The following is a 23034-nucleotide window of genomic DNA, read 5'->3' as shown; positions in this document are numbered from 1 at the left end:
TATTTTTTTTTTTTTTTTTTTTTTTTTTTGAGACGGAGTCTTGCTCTGTGCCCCAGGCTGGAGTGCAGTGGCACGATCTCGGCTCACTGCAAGCTCCGCCTCCCGGGTTCACGCCATTCTCCTGCCTCAGCCTCCCGAGTAGCTGGGACTACAGGCGCCCGCCACCTCGCCCGGCTAATTTTTCTTGTATTTTTAGTAGAGACGGGGTTTCACCGTGTTAGCCAGGATGGTCTCGATCTCCTGACCTCGTGATCCGCCCGTCTCGGCCTCCCAAAGTGCTGGGATTACAGGCTTGAGCCACCGCGCCCGGCCCGCTTTGGGCTTCTAATTCACAGAATGCAAGACAAGAAATTTGTGGTGTGTTGAACCACTAAGTTTGTGGCAATTTGTTAAGGTAACAATAGAAAACTAATATACATATCCTCCATTTTTCTTACCCAGTGGAAATTAGGTCATTTGCACAAGTAAATTTGATGTTTACTTTCTTCTGCTACTGTTTTATCTAAATCACTTATTTTTTATGTCACCATCAGACACTAAAAGAGATCATAAATGGAGAATTTTGTCATAAGGCAAAATTTTGGCTTACAAAAATGAAAGCATTCGTCAGAATATGATCACCTATTTAACATTAAGGTCTCTAAAATATGTTTCTACCATAAAAGCATTTTAAATGGCTCCAGTCACCTATGGGGCTCCAGAATCTTCATCTAAGAGCTTGTGCTAATGCACATTGCTGGCACTGCTAAGATAGTAACTTCAAATTGGTTAACAACAGTTAAGAAATCAAATACCCAGAGAAGATGAACAATAACCAATTTCTAGAAAAACTTGAAAAAAAATTATTTTGCTTATATCCTCCTTCTAGACTTTTTAAAATAACATTGAAAACTTTAAATTTTGCATTTTCACAGTAATTCAAATGGGATTTTGACATTTACAGTGAATGAAAAGGAATAAGCAAGCTTTACTTTTTGCCATAGTTGCTGTCAAAGGCTTCTGCTCCGTGATTCCATAACCAGGCTGCAGAACAACCCCTGAACTTCATAAAGCAGGTGGCTTCACTAAGGGAACACCATCCACAAGGAAGTATGGATGCTGTGAATCTGAAATCTCAAACCTAAGAACCAACAGGGCGCAGTGGCTCAGGCCTGTAATCTTAGCACTTTGGGAGGCCAAGGTGGGCGCATCACTTGAGGTCAGGAGTTCGTGACCAGCCTGGCCAACGTGGTGAGATCCCATCTCTACTAAAAATACAAAAATTAGACAGGCGTGCTGGTGCAGGCCTGTAATCCCAGCTACTCGGGAGGCTGAGGCAGGAGAATCGCTTGAACCTGGGAGGCTGAGGCTGCAGTGAGTGGAGATCGTACCATGGCACTCCAGCCTGGGCTACAGAGAGAGATTCTGTCTCAAAAAACAAACAAACAAAAACCTAAGAACCATGTTTTACTGAAATGATAAATGACATCAGTACCCCAAAAGCTGATGTTGTTCAATAACAAAGATTTTGAGGAACCTCACCCCTTGTGAAATCCAGCACAAGTCAGCCCAGTCCCCATTGGCTTAAGTGACTCTGCTCCCCTAAGCCCAGGTGGCAAAGGGCATTGTGCAACCTTCTCTCCCTCCGCACCCAGTATTCACAAATATTCATGTTTTTTTAATGACTCCCCACAGGAAATAACACATATTCATGTTTCCCTTTCTTCTTGTGTCCCTCCCCATCAAATGCTCTCACTGAATCATTCTAACATCAGTAACGACAACAAAAATACACTACAAGATGAGGTAAATTCAGGGTACAAACTAGCAAAATTCTTGAAAATAATTAACATGTCACTAACTCCTTACAGCTTACTGGATAATTTGCATTTACGACCTTATATACAATGAAGAGGTAAAACACTGAACCCACAGTAACCTCTGGATAACAAAATAATAAGAGGTTCCTCATAGTAACCTGGGCATTGTCACTGACCCTCCCCCTGGACTGTGCTGACCCCTAGTTCAACTTGCACAGGGCCCTAGGAAGGCAGCGTCCAGCCTCTCCGGACTGTGCTCCCCCCGGCCCCTGCTTTCAATGCTTTCCTTTAGTAGACTAATTACCTTGTACCTCCAATCTCTCCTACAAACTCAGCCTGTGGATTTTTCTGCACAAGCCCTCTATGCTTCTGTAAAAGCTGCAATCCCATCTCTATATCCTGCCCATTTCCAGGCTCCTCCTCTACCACGAAGGACAGGTCTCCGAAAGGCAACAGGCTCCTCTGGGTCATTAGTAAAGAACACCACCCTTGCCACAGCTCAGCCACACTGATTTCCATGGACCTACCTGAAAAGACAATAGCCCCGAATATGCACAAGAATATGGGGTAGCACCTTAGATCATTTTTTTCCCTAAGTTCTTTGTTGCTAGAAATAAAATTCTGATCACTAGCTTGTGATTAAATATATTATTAAAGATTTCAGCTCTTCTGAGTTTATTAATTCTGATTAATTTATCAGAATGCTATTCAAAATCAAAAGATTTTGTGATTGTTAATTCCCTGAATTTAATGTGCCAAATGGAATATCCTGTCAATGCCACCTGTGAGAGAGCCAGAACATGTACCAATTTTGATATTACAAAAGAAAATCTCATTATAATCACACTTAACTTTGAGCCAGGCACGGTGGCTCACGCCTGTAATCCCAGCACTGTGGGATGCTGAGGTGGGTGGATCACCTGAGGTCGGGAGTTCGAGACCAGCTTGACCAACATGGTGATACCCTGTCTCTACTAAAAATACAAAATTATCCAGGCGTGGTGGCACATGCCTATAATTCCAGCTACTTGGGAGGCTAAGGCAGGAGAATCGCTTGAAGCCAGGAGGCAGAGGTTGCAATGAGCCGAGATCGTACCATTGAACTCCAGCCTGGGCAACAAGAGTGAAACTGTCTCAAAAAACAATTCATACTTAACTTTGTTTAATATCAAAAACGGTGTTAACCATCTTGATCTTGCTATCTGAACCTGACTATTCCTAAAAATCAAACACATCCTCAAAGAAAAAAGATTTCTCCCATTGAGATAGTCTGATGATCTATAGCAAGCTCTGAAAACTATCTCAACAAAGAAATTCCAAAAATGTTTCAGTAATGTCAGCATTGTCAGAATAAAAGACAAAACGTAAAATTCATAGAGCAACTACCTTGTACCAAGTACTATGGCAGTTGTTTTCATAAACCTTTAATCTTTGTAACAACCTTGCAAGGTAGGCATTATTAGGTAACAGAAAATATTCTCATTTTACAGATCAGGAAGCCAAGACTCAGAGAAGGAAAGTGACGTGCCCAAAACCACAGAGTTACTAAGTGGTAGTGTCAGAGGCATTTGAACCAGAGTGACTCCATCTTGAGTAGGGGCTGTGTAAAAAGAGGCTGAGACCTACTGGGCTGCATTTCTAGGAGTTTGGGCATTCTAGTCACAGGATGAGATAGGAGGGTGGCATACAATACAGCTCATAAAGACCTTGTTGATAAAATAGCCTGCAGTAAAGACACGGACCAAAATCCACCAAAACCAAGATGGTGATGAGAGTGACCTCTGGTGTCCTCACTGCTCATTATATGTTCATTAGAATACATTAGCATGCTAAAAGACACTCCTACCAGCACCATGACAGTTTACAAATGCCATGGCAACATCTGGAAGTTACGCTATATGGTCTAAAAAGGGGAGGAACCCTCAGTTCTGGGAATTGCCTATCCTTTTCTCAAAAAACTCATGAATAATCCACCCCCTGTATAGCATATAAGCAAGAAGTAACAAGTACAAGCACCTGAGTGGTCCATGCTGCTGCTCTGCCTATGGAGTAGTCATCCTTTTATTCTTCTACTTTCTTTTTTTTTTTTCCTCGAGGCAAAGTATCGCTCTGTCCCCCAGGCTGGAGTGCAGTGGTGCTGTCTCGGCTCACTGAAACCTCCGTCTCTCAGGTTCAGGTGATTCTCCTGCATCAGCCTCCCGAGTAGCTGGGATTACAGGTACACGCCACCACACCCAGCTAATTTTTATATTGGTTTCACCATGTTGGCCAGGCCAGTCTTGAACTGAACTCCTGACCTCGTGATCCACCTGCCTTGGCCTCCCAAAGTGCTGGGATTACAGGTGTGAGTCACTGTGCCTGGCCTACTATCTTAATAAACTTGCTTTCACTTTACTCTATGGAGTCGCCATGAATTCTTTCTTGTGCAAGATCTAAGAACCCTCTCTTAGGGTCTGGATCAGGACCCCTTTCTGCTAACAGCAGAGTCGGAATTCAGACCCATGCCAGGCTGTCCCTAAGCAGATGCTTTTTCTTCTAAACTTCAGACAATACTCAATGGGCAATTACTCATTTAGTTGTATGTTTTATAGCACATTTTTTAAATTGCATAGTCTCATCTAATATAAATTTTTCAATTTATATTCACATAATGTTTTTTAAAAGATCAGGTACAATAATGCTTCTGAAGATAGTTGTTGAAACAAACTCATTTAACACAAAGTGCTGCCTATGGCACACAAATAGATTTGGTCCTGCCCTGAAGAAGCTTAGGATCAAGTGGCAAAGAAGAACAGCTCTTGGTAAATATTGGTGGCATAGTAAAACGTGTTTCTTGATAAATAATATGCCAGGCACTGTGCTGGGTGTCTTGGACTGCTTGTGAATAAGCCCAACATTCCCTGTCCTAGTGAAGTTTATAGTTTAGTAGGGAACAATGACAATTCACCAGGCAATTATGATGCAATTTCACTTTTAGGTAATCCATAAAAGGGGCAAATAATGGGGGCATCTTAACCTAGTTTTGACAGAATTAGAGGCTTTTTACAGGATATGACATTGAAGCCGAGATCTAGGGGAAAAATAAAAAGTAGCCAGGCAAAAATAGGGAGTAGAATCTAGGCAAGAGAAATAGCATGTCAAAGCCTGCAAGTGCTAGAACGTGGCCAATTTAGGAAAGAGAAAGTAGTTCAGGACAGCTGGAGGCCACACGCCATGGGAGAAGCCAGGTAAAGGCCAGGTCACCATGGACATTTTCAGCTATTTAAGTAATCTGGATTTCTCCTAAGGGCCATAAGGAGTCATTAATGGGTTTTAAGAGAATGGATGTGACCAGGTTTACATTCTGGAGGGATTACTTCTGGCTGCAGTGTGTGAAGAAGGCATTGGTCAGACGTAAGACTGAATCTAGTGAAACCTCAGAGGCTCCCTCAGTGATAGTCGGTGATGATGACTGGAACTAGGATTGTGCCAGAGGGGACACAGAGAAGAGGACAGATTCAGCAGATATTCAGGAGGTAAACTTGAGGGATGGCTGGCGGGAATTAAAGAAAAGATGAGGGGTCAAAGATAGCGCCCACATCCTGCATTAAGCAATTGGTAGAAGGCAGTACCATTCACAGAGATGGAATGAAGTAGAAAAGTGCAGGTGAGAGGGAGAAAACTTAGCTTAGTTCTGGGTCTGTCTATCCGAGATGGGGTGAGAACCCAGGTGGAGGTGTCTAGGTGACGGTTGGAAATGCAGGTCTTAAGTTCTGTATAGCAATCTTAGCTACATGCTAATAGAAGGAATGAGACAGGACATGATGATCTATATGAGTAGGGTGAAAAGTAGGAGGAAGAGATACCCTGATCATGGACAGTTGACAGAGAACACCAAATGAATCCCAAAATCACCCTGTACTTCATTTGAAAGTCAAAGGAAAAATCAGATAGATAACTAAGGAAAAAGTTTTCCTTATCTTCCACCAGTCCCCCTTGATGCTGCTTCTGCTCTTGGCAAACTGCATGTTAAGAGACACAACAAACTACATCTTCAAGGATTTGATCATTTTATCCCTTCCTTTTTAAAAAAAGCCAAGCACAATACAACCCACCACACAAAAACTGCTTTACTTATCTTCCTTCCTAGATTATAAACTTCTTGAAATCATGGATAATTCACCATTTTCTCATCCACAGCCCACAGCACACTCTCGTAGATACAGGGTACTTGGTAAATACTTATTTAATAAATAAGTGGCAAATGTTTGAACAGGAGAGATTGACTCACTGTGCTCAAACAGGCATGCTTTGTCCTGCAGGAGAAACTGAAGGTTATTCTTCGTATGAGGATTTGGCATTCTGAAAGCACAGATGAGTGGGGATGGTTCTCCAGTGTGATGATCACCAAAGGGCAAGGGTAAGAGTCATTATGGTGTAGTAAAGCATGAAAAACCAAAAAATTCAAAGCGCACAAAAACGTTACCAGATCAAGAAGCTCCCAGGGTGTGTGGGTGTGCAGAGTGTAATGGAAGGAGTACCCTCTAAAGAGGCTAAGCAGAGAGTTCCTTTTGACACACCAAGAAGCACCACAAGAACTGGTCCTGTAGCTAGAAGAACTCTGAGTGTGGTCATCAGAAAATTCCAGATTACTAATGAGTCAAGAATCTGAATGTGAACCCAAGACCTCATTTCCAAGCCAACCAAGACACTATATAAATTCTAAGCCTATGTTTTTTCCACTACACCACGCTGTCTTCTGAGAACTGAAGTTAAATACAATTTAAAAGAGGTGCTACAAAACGTAGTCATATCAAAAAGGGTCCTGCAGATCTGCTCAGTATTAAAATGCAGGTTCTTTGACAGAAAGAAATTAGAAGGTTCCAGATTAGAAAACGAAAAAAAAATCTGCTGATGTCACTCAGCCTGAGGCTTGAAAAGAATAAGAACATGCCTGCTACTATAGGTAATGGGATGCTCTCAACTTATTCCAAGCCATAAATATTTTATTTATTACTTTAGGACTGCAAAATACGATAAGTTGTTATTCCAGTAGCAACTTTACATGGAGAGAAAAACCACATCGATCCACCCTATTTCCCAAAAAGAATATTTCCCACTACAGTCTAGAGGCAAATTGTACAGCAATTTCTACCACCAGCTTTTCCCTTGGTGCATGCAAACACAGTCTTTGCTTTAAACAAAATAGATTTCAAGTTTAGATGTTTATAACAATCACTTCAAGTTATCCAGGCTTCCTAGATTAATCATGATATTGCCAGTGGCTGTGCCCATGGTTGCCCATGGAGCAATAGGAATGAAAGAAATGGAAGTAAAGACAAAAATGAATCTTAAAAGTGCGTGCAGAAGGAGACAGCTTTTCTAAACTATACATGGCATAGCCCTCCCCATATCCCGGACTCCCTACCCAAACAGATAATGGCTGCACTGAACCTTTGTCATATATGGGAAAATAGTGACCAGCCCTGCCTTTCTGACAGAAAGACAGCTGATCAAGCAGGAGGAAATGCATCTTGCTAAGGAAGAATGCTTGATCTTTTGGGCCAACAGAATCTCCATTTGGATAGAAGGTACTCAGTGTAATAGGTCAGAAAACCAAGGGAACAATGAAAATGTTAATGATTTTTAAAAGGATTTTAGGGCCTACCGGTCTGGTCTTCCCCATTTAACCAAAGAAGGTTATCTCTTGTTCTCCAAACCGCACTATCATGTACTACCTGCTACCAAAGAAACATCTCTCCCAAGCCCAATGCAACAAAGAAGTTTCCTAATGTAACGAAAGCATAAAGGAAGAAATCCTATTGATAACCATGTATTAAGTAGTGACTGTCTTCATTTCAATGTCCCTTAGAGTGCTTAGAAGATGTCAGTGAAAATAAGGGCCACAGAGGCAATCACATTAAAATTTCAACATCTGCATTGCTGATGGTGAAGTTTAGCAAAAGAAAAACAGCTAAAAATTCTACTATCAAATGCAAAGGACAAATGTACAGCACTGCCTCCTATACTAGTAAAAAGTATACCAACTTGCGTTCAGGAATTTTTAGGTCAAATGTGTGAACCCAAAATATCTGAGACAGGTCTCAGTCAATTTGTTTATTTTGCCAAGGTTAAGGACACAGCCATGACACAGCTTCAAGAGGTCCTGAGGACTTATGCCCCAAATGGTCGGGGTACAGCTTGCCTTTATACATTTTAGGGAGACATAATAACAGCAATCAATACATTTAAGATCTACACTGAGTGTCAGGCCTCTGAGTCCAAGCTAAGCCATTGTATCCCCTGTGACCTGCATGTATATATACATCCAGATGGCCCGAAGCAAGTGAAGAATCACAAAAGAAGTGAAAATGGCCAGTCCCTGCCTTAAATGATGACATTCCACCACAAAAGAAGTGAAAATAGCTGGTCCCTGACTTAACTGATGACATTACCTTGTGAAATTCCTTCTCCTGGCTCATCCTGGCTCAAAAGCTCCCCCACTGAGCACCTTGAGACCCCCCTCCCCTGCCCACCAGAGAACAACCCCCTTTGACTGTAATTTTCCACTACCCACCCCTATCTCCCTTCGCTGACTCTCTTTTCAGACTCAGCCCACCTGCACCCAGGTGATTAAAAAGCTTTATTGCTCACACAAAGCCTGTTTGGTGGTCTCTTCACATGTGAAATTTGATGCCGTGACTCAGATGGGGGGGGGGGACCTCCCTTGGGAGATCCCGTCCTCCTGCTCTTTGCTCCGTGAGAAAGATCCACTTACGACCTCGGGTCCTCGGACCAACCAGCCCAAGGAACATCTCACCAATTTTAAATCAGGTAAGCGGCCTCTTTTTATTCTCTTCTCCAACTTCTCTCACTGTCCCTCAACCTCTTTCTCCTTTCAATCTTGGCGCCATCTTTCAATCTCTCCCTTCTCTTAATTTCATTTCCTTTCCTTTTCTGGCAGAGACAGGAGACGTGTTTTATCCGTGAACCCAAAACTCCGTCACTGGTCACGGACTCGGGAAGACAGTCTTCCCTTGGTTTTTAATCATATGGGGACGCCTGCTTGATTATTCACCCATGTTTCAGAGGTGTCTGATCACGCGGGGACGCCTACCTTCGTCCTTCACCCTTAGCGGCAAGTACTGCTTTTCTGGGGGGCAAGCACTCCCCACCCCTTCTCTCCATGTCTCCACCCTCTTTTCTCTGGACTTGCCTCCTTCACTATAGGCAAACTTCCACCCTCCATTCCTCCTTCTTCTCCCTTAGCCTGTGTTCTCAAGAACTTAAAACGTCTTCAACTCACACCTGACCTAAAATCTAAACGCCTTATTTTCTTCCACAGTGCCGCCTGACCCCAATACAAACTCGACAATCGTTCCAAATAGCCAGAAAACGGCACTTTCGATTTCTCCATCCCACAAGATCTAGATAATTCTTGTCGTAAAACAGGCAAACGATCTGAGGTGCCTGATGTCCAGGCATTCTTTTACACATGGGTCCCTCCCTAGTCTCTGTTCCCAATGCAATTCGTCCCAAATCTTCCTTCCTTCCCTCCCACCTGTCCCCTCAGTCCCAACCCCAAGTGTTGCTGAGTCTTTCCAATCTTCCTTTTCTACAGACCCATCTGACCTCTCCCCTCCTCCCCAGGCTGCTCCTCACCAGGCCGAGCCAGGTCCCAATTCTTCCTCAGCGTCTGCTCCCCCACCCTGTAATCTTTCTATCACCTCCCCTCCTCACACCTGGTCTGGCTTACAGTTTCGTTCCACGACTAGCCCTCCCCCACCTGCCCAGCAATTTCCTCTTAAAAAGGTGGCTGGAGCTAAAGGCATAGTAAAGGTTAATGCTCCTTTTTATTTATCCAACCTCTCCCAAATCAGTTAGCATTTAGACTCTTTTTCATCCAATATAAAAAACCCAGCCCAGTTAATGGCCCATTTGGCAACAACCCTTAGACGCTTTACAGCCCTAGACCCTGAAAGGTCAGAAGGCCATCTTATTCTCAATACACATTTTATTACCCAATCCGCTCCCGACATTAAATAAAACTACAAAAATTAAATTCCAGCCCTCAAACCCCACAACAGGACTTAATTAACCTCACCTTCAAGGTGTACAATAATAGAGTAGAGGCAGCCAAGTAGCAACGTATTTCTGAATTGCAATTCCTTGCCTCCACTGTGAGAGAAACCCCAGCCACATCTCCAGCACACAAGAACTTCCAAATGCCTAAACCGCAGCAACCAGGCGTTCCTCAGGGACCGCCTCCCCCAGGAACTTGCTTCAAGTGCCGGAAATCTGGCCACTGGGCCAATGAATGCCCACAGCCTGGGATTCCTCCTAAGCCGTGTCCCATCTGTGCGGGACACCACTGGAAATTGGACTGTCCAACTGGCCCAAGGCTCTGAATGACTCCTTCCTAGATCTTCTCAACTTAGTGGCTGAAGACTGACACTGCCCAATCGCCTCGGAAGCCTCCTAGACCATCACAGATGCTTCAGATAACTCTTCTAGTGGAGGGTAAGTCTGTCTCCTTCTTAATCAATACAGAGGCTAACCACTTCACATTACCCTCTTTTCAAGGGCGTGTTTCCCTTGCCCCCATAACTGTTGTGAGTATTGATGGCCAAGCTTCAAAACCCCTTAAAACTCCCCAACTTGGTGCCAACTTGGACATCATTCTTTTATGCACTCTTTTTAGTTATCCCCACCTGCCCAGTTCCCTTATTAGGTGTAGGCATTTTAACTAAATTATCTGCCTGACTATTCCTAGGCTACAGCCACACCTCACTGCCACCCTTTTCCCCAGTTCAAAGCCTCCTTCACATCCTACTCTTTTTTTTTTTTTTTTTTTGAGACTGAGTCTCGCTCTGTCGCCCAGGCTGGAGTGCGGTGGCCGGATCTCAGCTCACTGCAAGCTCCGCCTCCCGGGTTCACGCCATTCTCCTGCCTCAGCCTCCCGAGTAGCTGGGACCACAGGCGCCCGCCACTTCGCCCGGCTAGTTTTTGTATTTTTTAGTAGAGACGGGGTTTCACCGTGTTAGCCAGGATGGTCTCGATCTCCTGACCTCGTGATCCGCCCGTCTCGGCCTCCCAAAGTGCTGGGATTACAGGCTTGAGCCACCGCGCCCGGCCCACATCCTACTCTTGTATCTCCCCACCTTAATCTACAAGTATAGGACACCTCCACTCCCTCCTTGGCGACTGATCATGCACCCCTTCCCATCCCATTAAAACCTAATCACCCTTACCCTGCTCAATGCCAATATCCCATCTCGCAGCACGCGTTAAAAGGATTAAAGCCTGTTACCACTTGCCTGTTACAGCATGGCCTTTTAAAGCCTATAAACTCATCCTGAGTCACCTGTTCTGTAACTGCCCTTCCCGCCAAACTACTCACCCACCACTCTGGCTGGTACCCCTGGTCTCTTTAAAATAGCAGATGGAAATTAGCTTGGACGGTGCGGTCCAACCCTAGACAACAGGGGAACAGCACAGCAGTAGGGGCTACCTGTGTCAGGAATAAGAACCCCTTCTCCTCCATTGTTCAGGTGTGCTCTCACCATTGCTCCATCCGCGAATCACACCCTTTTATAGAAGTAAAAATTGCCTTGCTGAGAAAATTAAATTTATATTCCAATGCTATTTCTTTGGTGGCACCGAAAATTTATTTATAATATTTTTGGTTTACAAATGGCTCCTCTGAATTTCTTTAGTTAGTGGTATATTTAACAAGGCAAGGATAAACATTTAATATAAATACAAAGCAAGCCAAGAGAATTTTTGTTCCAAGAAGTGGGGAGGCATTAAGGAAAGAAGGGAGAAGTCAAGTTCATAGTTAGCAAGTTCATTGTTCAATTCAGCATTTAAATTGACAAAATACCTATTCCAAGGAATGAGGAATGAACCAACACAGGGCTGCAGCATCTTGTGTCTCAGTAAAGTCAATCCTCCCAGCAGCCTTTTGCCAAAACATGTTTTACCTCATTACATGAGATTGTGATTCACCCCAGAGATATGAATTTGCCCACTGTTTAACCATGGCTTCCAAATATTTACAGCAATTTTCAGGTCTAAAATCCCTGTTTTGACTATTGTTATTTTTATTTTTTGTGAAAGTCTGAAAGCCCTACAAACAGCCAGGCCAAAAAAAAAAAAAAAAAAAGCCTTTGTAAAAGGCATCTAAGCCCAATTTCCATTTCCTGGAAATCTAAATTTTTCAGATTGGAAGAGTCCTTAGAAATTATCTAGTCCAATGCTTGTCAACCTCTCCACACACCCTGAAACCCCTGAAACAAATATATGACAATATCCCATTAGTAACAAAGTTCAATACAGCAATGATTCTCATTTGGGCACACACACAGAGCACATGTGATTCTATAAGCTCAGGTCTCTAAGTGCCAAGTGATTCTGGTATGTTCACTTCAGCAGGATACTGTCATTTCCTTAGAGCTCCCAGAAAATAACTAATTGACCTAGTCTGTAAAAGCATCTGGCCTGGTGATTTGCCCACTGAGACAGAAGTTACTAAAAGGCTTAGCCCTAGAACTGAAGTCTCCCCCTTCTCAACATGACATTTTCCCCAATACTCTGCTTTTCTTCTGTTCTCTACAGACATTCTCAAATGACAAAAATGCAATCAAGAAACCTCTGTCCACTGTTTCGCCATATGTACTGGCAAATGCCACATTTACAGTCACCTCAATTTATGATTTATCACTATAGTGATTACTACTATTATTCTTTCCTTCTAGTGGGTTTAGGAAAAAGCCCAGCTAAACCTAACCCCACTTGAATTCATTAATTCAAGAACACTTAGTAGCCAAAGACTCCACCTCTGCCCTGCATGGGAAGGCCTCACCTAAAATAACAGCTAAAGGCTCCAGTGAAGCTCCAGTTTGGTACCTATTCTTTCTCACTCCCTGAAATACAGTATAGAAATCCCAAAACCACATCTTTCCTTCTTATCAAACCCCAACCACTGTACTCTACACTTCCATGCACTCAGGTGGAACAAGCTACTACTTGTGAATACTTCAAGTACCTTCTAATTTCTTGGATTTTCTCCACACAGTTTGTTCCCTCTCCAGTTCGGGATGGGAAATGACTTAATGAAAAATGGCATCACCTGGAGGCTTCTCTCACATAACTAAGCTAATCATTTTGGTCTGTTGTGTAGAATTTTTCATTAACCAGAGGATGGTTCTGCAGTTTATCCCCTCATTCTATTGACCAAGAGAAATGGAAGTGGAGGAAGCCTGTCTTCATAGTTCACTTTTTCTCCTGTTAGAACATGAAATTTTTCTATTTTCACTTTCTTATCCTAGCCTCGCGTCTCCATAAGATATCAATTTCTGTTCCTAATATTCACAGGAGCCCACGTTAGTCAGCTGAGTTCCGTGGGCACTGGGGAAAAAGTTCTGCCTCTGACTGGCTGCTATGTTTATGCTGAAGTCCAGACTGTACCACCATTAGGCAGAGCTCTGGCTACCACTAATGGGCATCCTTCTCTGAGCTTCTACCACCAGCCATTTTTTCAAGGATTTCTACCCCTAATTCTCATAAGCACTGACATTCTTTCACAGTCCAGTCACTTCTTCCATTTTTCTACTCTTTTTTTCATTTATTTGCTTCCATCCAACATTCCAATTTAAATACTTTATGTCATATACTGATCTTCCATATACTGCATAACATTATCTTTACTAGGCAACCAAATTACTAGTTCTTTCTGTGCCATCGGCCATTATATATTTGCATATACAATTATAAGCAAATATATATATTGAGACTCAATTTCATACAAGGTACTCAAATCTATTTACATTAAAAAAAAGGAGAGAAAACAGACTGCATGGAGATCTTGACAGCTACTTCAGAAGAAAGAATAGGATGAGAGAGTCCCTGTGTCCCTATGTCCCTCTGCCTCACAAGTTGTTCTCTATAAATAGCGTGCATGAAATGATATTTACTTTGGGTTCCGGGATACATGACAGATCTGGACAATGTCCGGCCTATAAACACATAAAGTTAGCAGCTACTACTGTCAGTCTTTTTGCTGTTCTGGGATATGAAATGTTTGAGATGTCAGTTACTACCTACCGAGGGGCTAGTTTTAGCATCAGCTGGATTATTCTCTCTGTAATGCTTGGAACATCTAAAACCACTGATATAAAACTCCCTTAAAAGTATGTGAAATCAACAAAACAGAATATAAATTACATATACTGGCTGCCCATCTCAGCCCACCACTCCCAAGACAGAGAGGAGGAAGCAAAATAAATATATAGATTTTTTTTTTTAAAGAAGAAATCTGTTTTCTGGATAATCTAACAAAAGAGTTGAAAGAAAGGAAATATAATTAAACTTCATTGTACTTAAAATAAAAATTTAAAAAGGTTCCCCTATTCCCTATCAAATCTGGGCTGACAGGCATGTTATTTAATTGCCCATAAATGAGCTTCCTTAAATAGCACCCATTAATACCCCAATTTCAGTATCAGCCTGTGCACAGAGAGAAAAAGATAAACTTTGAAATGGCTAAAAAGCAAAACAAACTGCTTTCTTAAAATGTCAGCAGAATCTGAAATGATGAAAGGCCATGAGGGGGAACAAAACCTTCCTACCTTCAGCTGTGGATGAAGCAGCCAGGCCCCAGACCATTGACTGCAAAGTCAGAGTCTAATCTGAACTGATGTCAAGGTAAGACATCTGCTTTGTCAGAAACACCAGAGACACTGAAAAATGGAGCACAAACCATTATTGAAACCATAATCTGCACCAAAAACAAATCTATGAGTCTAGTCAAGGGGGGCTCATGCATCCAACACATTTCCCCCCTGGATAGCCTGCCAGGGTCTCAAACTCAATGTATCTAAAACAGAATATAATATCTCCTCCTTAAACCAATTCTCTGGCAACTTTCTTATTTCTATATCACCAATTATCCTAGTCTTGAAGCCAAAAAAAATCATTTCTACTGCCTTCCTCTCCTTCAATCACATGCCCAGTCAACTACCTAGTAATAATAACAACTAGCATCTTTTTAGGGCTAACTGTAAGCTGAGCACAGTACCAGGCACTTGACATACCTATTTACTCCTTGCAACTAACCTGCCAAACAGGTGTAATTATTCCCATTACGCTTATAAGGAAACTGAGGTTCAGAGGTTCAGGTGGTAAAGTAACTTGATAAAGGCCACATAGCTAGTAAGCAGCAAAACCCAAACCAGAGACACCCCCTGTCTTTGGCACCCATGCTCATGTATTATTCACACTATCACAATCTCATATCCACCCATAAGTTCTTCCATCCCTAATGCCATCGCTCTGGTTTAGGCCTTTATTACTTTTTGTGTAAACGTTCAGACTTTTTTCCTTCAAATGTATCCTGCACAGGTGTGCTGCATTAAACTTCTTGACTGCTACCTTGCTCATGACATTCTCTTCCCCTTAAAAATGTTCACTGTTCCCCAAATAGTACAGACTTCCTATATCCAAAGCCTTCCATCAACTGGATTTTCCCCCATCCTCCTGAAAACATGCAACTTTACAGTCAAGTCTAATTCTTTGCCACTCTCCAAAAATATGGAGTGAATTCCCATTTTCTGCTTATAATTAAGTAATTAATATCACCTAGAACACTGTCCAACTCATTCTGCAGGGCTCAACTCAAATGGTATCTTTGTAAAGATGCTTTCTCTGAGAGGAGGGAAACGACTAAAGAAGAAGAAAAGAAGTGTTATTTCTGTTTGAAAGCTTTCTTTTTGTCAGGCATTGTTCTAAAAAAAATCTGCATGACCAGTGAAATGGGTACAACTATTATCTCCAGTTTACAGATAGGGACTTGAAGCATAGAGCAGTTAAGTAACTATCCAGGGTCGCTTTGCTATATTGGGCTCTAGAGGCCCCTTTCTTAACCATTTTACTCTAGTGAACTCTAAGAAGTGATCCTTCTTAACTTTCATGGATGGGTCAAGCTCATCACATCAGAATCTACTGATCAATCTTAGTATCACCAAAAACAGGACGCCTAGACAATACATGCCTCTTAAAGTTATACAAGTAAGCAATTCACCACAGGCCTATAAGCATCCTTGCCAAATAAACTGCACTGGAATCTAATTATGGCTCCCCTCAGTGCTTCTCAAACTTTAATGAGCAAACACATCATCTAGGGATCTGGTTAAAAAGCAGATTCTGACTCAGTGGGTCAGGATGGGGCCTAAGAGTTTGTATTTCTAAGAAGCTCCCAGGAGATGCTTATGCTGCGGGACCACACTGTGAATAGCAAAGCTCCAGAATGTGGATCTAATCACCAGCTGACAAGACACAGGAAGGATAGAGGAACAAATTAAGCAACTCATGGCTGGGGCTAGAACACAGTGATGAGGCACTTGCCTCAAGGGCAAAATTTAAGGGTGTGCCAAAAAATACAGTAATGGAGATAAATATTTTAATATGTATTTTCCAAAATCAAAATGAATGCAAAAAAATTATAATGAATATAGTAACACAATTTTAAATAAAGTCAGGGCCAATATCACTGGTTTTTCTTCTTGCCTCAGGCTCCCATATGGCTCTGCATAGCTACGCAGAAGCTATCTGCCCAGTTGAGGGTATGAAATATTCTACAGGGCAAATGTAGACCTAGTTTCTAAAACATGTAAATATTATCAAAAGAAGGGGAATTGTAGTTTAAGAGACTTAAGAGACAGAAACTCATTTTGATATTCATTTGAACAAAAAGCACTGTAAAACAGACAATGTGGAGACAATAAGAAAAACAGAAACAGATTGAATATTAGATAATATAAAAGAATTATTTTTTTTTTCAAGTTCATGATAATCATAACGACACTGTGATTTTTTTTAAAGTCCTTACCTACTGGAGTAAGGTATTGCAGTATTTATGGGTAAAATGATATAATATCTGGGTTTACTTTAAACTAGTCCAGTAAAAAAAAAAAAAAAAAAAAAAGTAGAGGACATAGATGAAACAAAATTAGTGAAATGTTGATATCTGCTATAGCTGAGTAATGTTACTTAGAGATTCATTATACTATTCTCTAATTTTTATATGCTTAAGATGTTCATAATAAAAAGTTTTTTAAATCTTTTTTTTCCTTTAGGCACCCTTAACATTTACTTTGTACCCCTCAAACAGAACATAGCACATAGTTGTGCCTTATATATCTCTAATAAAAATAGGTACTTTTTTATTTTTTATTTTTATTTTTTTTGAGATAGGGTCTCACTCGGTCATCTAGGCTGGAGTGCAATGGTGCGATCTTGGCTCAATGCAACCTCCACCTCCTGGGTTCAAGCGATTCTGCTGCCTCAGCCTCCCAAGTAGCTGGAATTACAGGTGCCCACCACCATGCCCAGCTAATTTGCTATATTTTTTGTAAGGACATGGCTTCATTATGTTGGCCAGACTGGTCTCGAACTCCTGACCTCGTGATCCGCCTGCCTCAGCCTCCCAAAGTGTTGGGATTACAGGCGTGAGCCACCACTCCTGGCCTAAAATAGGTACTATTTTTAATATGTGCCAGGAGCAGTGATTAGTGTCACAATAATATTGTGACATATTGCACAGGTAAATAAAAGTGAAGTTTAACAGGCTAAATAACTTGCCCAATGTCACACATCCAGAAAGTGGCAAAGGCAAGACTTAAACCCAGACCCCACTGGCTCAGAAGCTCTCACTCTGAAGCACTATGGTATAACAATTTCTCTTACACCAAATGGATTGTATGATAGAAGGAATCTCAGTTTACAGTTCTTCATCTCTCTCACAGTCCTAAGACACAGTGGCTATTTTGAGAGGTTAGGATCAGGACTATCTGGCTTTGTAGGATGGCTCTGATACCAGCTGTGTGACCTTGAGCAAATTACTTCATCTTGCTGCCCCTAACTTTCTTCATCTATATAGGGCTATTAATCTCACATGAGTCTGAGATTAATAACCATCTCACAGAGTTATAAGGAAGATGAAATGAGTTAATAAAGTGCTCAGAATTGTGCTGGGCACATGGCAATTACTGATTAAGTATTAGCTATTATTATTATTATTATTATTATTTTATTTTTGAGACGGAGTCCTGCTCTGTTGCCCAGGCTGGAGTGCAGTGGCATGATCTCGGCTTACTGCAGCCTCCACCTCCCAGGTTCAAGCAATTCTCCTGCCTCAACTTCCTGAGTAGCTGGGACTACAGGTGCACACCACTACACCCAGCTAATTTTCATATTCTCAGTAGAGACAGGGTTTCACCATGTTGGCCAGGATGGTCTTGATCTCCTGACCTCGTGATCTGCCTGCCTCGGCCTCCCAAAGTGCTGGGATTACAGGTGTGAGCCACCATTATTAGTAGTACGTTCTCAATAAAATAGAATGACACTGAACACACCCCTCAGGCAAACTCATAATCATTTATTTTTACTACTTCTAAGAAACTGTTTTTGACCATAGAACTTGAAAGGTGGCTTGTACCAATGCTAAGAAAAGCCAATATACAGTAATCAAAATTAATTTTCCTATGTTTGGAGAAAGAAAGCTCCAATATTAATTAAAACCCTTAAACACAAGGACCAGGACCATTGCTACAGTAACACACTTGCTTTGCAAGCTTAATGTCAAGGAATTTATGGTGTCTGTGGGATTTTAAAATCTCCAGGAAGGTACTAGGATCCTAAGCTGAGAAGCTAGATGCTCCATAGAAATAAATAGGAAGTGCTGGGCATGGTGGCTCACGCCTGTAATCCCAGCACTTTGGGAGGCAGAGGAGGGTGGATCACTTGAGGTTAGGAGTTTAAGACCAGCCTGGCCAACATGGTGAAACCCCATCTCTACTAAAAATACAAAAAAAATTTAGTCGGACATGGTGGCACGCACATGTAGTCCCAGGTACTAGGGAGGCTGAAGCAGAAGAATTGCTTGAACCTGGGAGGTGGAGGCTGCAGTGAGCCAAGATCACACCAAGATCACACCATTGCACTCTAGCCTGGAAGACAGAGTGAGACTCTGTCTCAAAAAAAAAAAAAAAGAAAGAAATGGGATGCCCCTGGGTCACAGGCCAAGGTGGGTAGCAGAACTGATGTCAGAAGCACTAAGCCAAAGGAGTAAACTGAGAACCATGTGCCAGAACTAAGCAGGAGCTAAGCTATCATTAACTGCTCAGCCACAGGAGTTAGTTGGGGAGTTGTGCCAAAGCCAAAATGATGGGGAGACAGACCAGAGCTGGTAAGAGCGAGGACAAGGTCCACAGTGATACAGGAACAATCTGAGCCCAAATCAGATGGAAAAGGCTTCTGATATGGCTTGCTGCTTTTAACCACGTATGGCAGGCCTCTTTTGTAGTTATGTTGGGTCAGTCTTTTTTTTTTTTTTTTTTTTTTGAGACGAAGTCTTGCTCTGTCGCCCGGGCTGGAGTGCAGTGGCCAGATCTCAGCTCACTGCAAGCTCCGCCTCCCGGGTTTACACCATTCTCCTGCCTCAGCCTCCCGAGTAGCTGGGACTACAGGCGCCCGCCACCTCGCCCGGCTAGTTTTTTGTATTTTTTAGTAGAGACGGGGTTTCACCGTGTTCGCCAGGATGGTCTCGATCTCCTGACCTCGTGATCCGCCCGTCTCGGCCTCCCAAAGTGCTGGGATTACAGGCTTGAGCCACCGCGCCCGGCCTGGGTCAGTCTTAAAACTGTACTTTTCCAAACTGTCTTGTTACATGTGAAAGGCGAAATAAATAAAAGGCTCAGACCTTAGACTGCCTGGCAGATCCACATCTCCCTTCCCACTGGCGGTCTCCGAAGTCCCTCACAACCCAGTCACCAGCGGCACCTGGTTTTAACTTCCACAGTGCTGAGTATGTATTATATCAAGTTTACTCACAATTACTAGCATTTATTGAACCCTTAAATCTAGCAGATAGGATGCTAACAGCTTTCCAGTTATATCAGTTAATCAATCCTTCAGTGATCCAATGAGATATTGTTATTATCCCCATTGTACAGATGAAGAGCCTAAGACACAGGGTCACATTGCTAGGAAGCATCAGTTCAGTCTGACTCCAGAGACAACTTTTTTACTCCACTGCCTCCTTTCCTATGCTACTTTTTATTAGCAGACTCTTTGCTACTAAAAGGACCAGAAATGAGTGAGAGACTATTGCAGGTAAACTGCTGACATGATGAACCGAACAACCTGGAACATAATCTTCCCCAGGGAAGCTGGAAAGCTTGGTAAAAGCAGTTGAAGAGGAATGAGCAATCCTTAAACTGTCTTTACTTTCAGCAAACAGGGTCATTTTCTCCTCTGCAATTGCTCTTCTCGAGTTGAGAGTAGTCCCTGCTGCTCTTGTCAACTGCTGCAACCTGCTGTGGGGAAATTATGCAGAGGGGAAAAATATCACAGACTTCTTTTTCTTTGAAACTTGGGGGAAGGGAGAAAAAGAAGGGGGTGGAATTCTCAATGGAGAAAAAAATTATAAATACGGTAAAAATGGAATAGAACCTCCAAATATCTGATATCAAAAGACAAACTAAGAGCAGTTATCAAAAGGGGTCAGATAAAAAGAAATTAAAATATGCAATTTTTCACAAATCTGTTACCAAAAAATATTTGTTTTCTATTCATACAAAATATCAAGAGAAGCAGTATCTGGGCTAGAAAAATATGATGACTCCAAAATCCATATATCATACCTGAAAACAACCATGTGGTGGTGATCCCTTACAGAGCGTGTAGAATGAGAATGGAACATGAGGGACACCAACGTTCAAAGCAGGACGATATCTAAAGGTACCTAAAAGGATATGGGCCAAGAAAATCAAATGTGGCATGAAAAGTATCCCTTTAATTTAATAACTAAGAGGCCATTAATGACCTCATCAAGAGCAGGTTCAATCAAATGATGGGATACAAGCCATTTTACTAAGCTTATTCTCAAATGGAGGTAGGACTGCAAGTGTGAGATACACTTCTGAGGATGGTGTCAACGGAAGATGAGAGCAGGTCACCAAACACATGGGAATGCAGACTTGAGTGAAGATGTATGAGCTAGGAAAGATTCTGACAAACAGAGGAGAGAGAAAGCGAAAGTCTGAGACTAAAGATGTAAGTGAGGAAATGGACAACCAATGGGAGGTGAAAGAACGGGAAGAGTCAGAGGGGCTGACCAGGAGGATGGCTGCCTCAGCCACTGAGACAGAGAGAAAGGATGTCAGTATGCACTCTGGGGTAACTGCCCATGTTTGCCCATTCCCTTTGAACTAGGAGTTAGGTTGCTTAAGAATAAGTATAGAGAAGATAGAGTGGGTAAGGAAATTCGTGAGTATTTCAAAATAAAATTTGTAGAAATTGAAAGAGTAACCTATGAATTTAGGGTATAATTTCCTTCCGAAGGACTCAACAGCCTAGTTTGTGAATTCCGAGTGGTCCGTCAATAAGGTTGATATTTGCCCTCTGCACACTCATCCTTTCATTCTCATTTGTTCCATCTTCCATAAGTAAAATGTGTGTCAAGTGTCTTCTATGTACTGGGCCTACAGGACAACACTGAGCAAGACAAACAGCACCCCTGCCTGTAGAGTCTTATGATATAACAGAAGAAACAAACAACAGAAAATCACTAATAGCAATGAACAATATATGAGGAGTTCATAGAACTATGGAGAAAATGTAAGAGGATTGTCTAATCCTGACTAGAGGGGACAAGGAAGGCTTGCTTAAAGAAATAACATTTGAGACTTGGAGGAATGATAGTTGCCTAAGGAAGAAGAGAAAGTCACAGTGTTCCACGGAGAACAGCATGTGCAAAGACATTCCAAGAAATCCTGAAACAGAAAGAACATGTCACTTTGGAAGATAGGAAAGGTCCATGTGTTAAAGTATAAAATGTTGCAAGTCCAGAGATGTATGCAGGGGCCAAGCACATGTAGAGCTGGTAAGAATATTGTGCTTCGAGTCTCAAAGCAATAGCAATCTGTACTTACAAAGGATTACTCTAGCAACAGTGTCCAAAATAGATTAGAAACCGGCAAAGTAGGTGCCAGAACAGTGAGGAGGCCATTATTAAGGACCCAGGCAAGAGATGATAGTAGTATGGACAAAAGCCATGACAGTGAGGACAGGAAAAAGAAACTCAATACATTAAGAGATGTAGAGGGAGCAAAATCCTTTATAATGTATGACCTGGATGCGGGGAATGAAGGAGGATAAAGGATAATGCATAAATTCCTAGTTTGGGAATTTTTTTTTTTTTTTTTTGAGACGGAGTCTCGCTCTGTCGCCCAGGCTGGAGTGCAGTGGCGCGATCTCGGCTCACTGCAAGCTCCGCCTCCCGGGTTCACGCCATTCTCCTGCCTCAGCCTCCCGAGTAGCTAGGACTACAGGCGCCCACAACCGCGCCCGGCTAATTTTCTGTATTTTTAGTAGAGACGGGGTTTCACCGTGGTCTCGATCTCCTGACCTTGTGATCCGCCCGCCTCGGCCTCCCAAAGTGCTGGGATTACAGGCGTGAGCCACCGCGCCCGGCCTTTTTTTTTTTTTTTTTTTGACACAGAGTCTCTCTCTGTCACCCAGGTAGAGTGTGGAGTGCAATGGTGTGATCTCGGCTCACTGCAGCCTCTGCCTCCTGGGTTCATGCAATTCTCCTGCCTCAGCCTCCCGAGTAACTGGGATTACAGGCATGCGCCACCACACCCAGCTAATTTTTATATTTTTAGTAGAGATAGGGTTTCGCCATGTTGGCCAGGCTGGTGTCAAACTCCTGACCTTAGTTGATCCGCCTGCCTTGGACTCCCAAAGTGCTGGGATTACAGGTGTGAGCCACCACGCCTGGCCTAGTTTGGGAAATTGGATGGTGAGTGGTACCAATTACTGGGAAGGAACAGGTTTGGCAGGAAAGCTTTTTACTTTATTTTTCATCTGTTAAGTTTGAGGCACCCGTGAAGCATCCAAATAGACAAATAAGTAGCTGAATGTATATACAGGTCTGCAATTCAAAAGAGGTCTTTATAGAGACAAAAATCTGGGAGATGGCTTCATATTGCTGGTAACTGAAAACATCATGAGTGATGAGATCATGCAGGAAGAGGATATAAAGTAAGAAGAAGGCCTAGGGCAGAGTTCTAGAGAGCTACTCCTCTAATGCCTGAGTAGATGGGAAGAGAAAAGTAACAAAGGAGGTTGGGCACGGTGGCTCACACCTGTAATCCCAGCACTTTGGGAGGCAGAGGTGGGAGGATCACCTGAGGTC

The 23034-nt window shown here is 42.5% G+C and overlaps 1 protein-coding gene across 1 annotated transcript in view; it reads right to left on the bottom strand.

Annotated features, from left to right (window-relative positions):
* The window catches only part of AGK (acylglycerol kinase), a 103344-nt gene that overhangs the window by 65841 nt on the left and 14469 nt on the right, over window positions 1-23034 (bottom strand). The window lies entirely within an intron of this gene.

The sequence above is a fragment of the Theropithecus gelada genome, chromosome 3 (assembly GCF_003255815.1).
Source record: "Theropithecus gelada isolate Dixy chromosome 3, Tgel_1.0, whole genome shotgun sequence".
NCBI lineage: Eukaryota > Metazoa > Chordata > Mammalia > Primates > Cercopithecidae > Theropithecus > Theropithecus gelada.
This window is presented reverse-complemented; position numbering and strand designations above follow the sequence as displayed.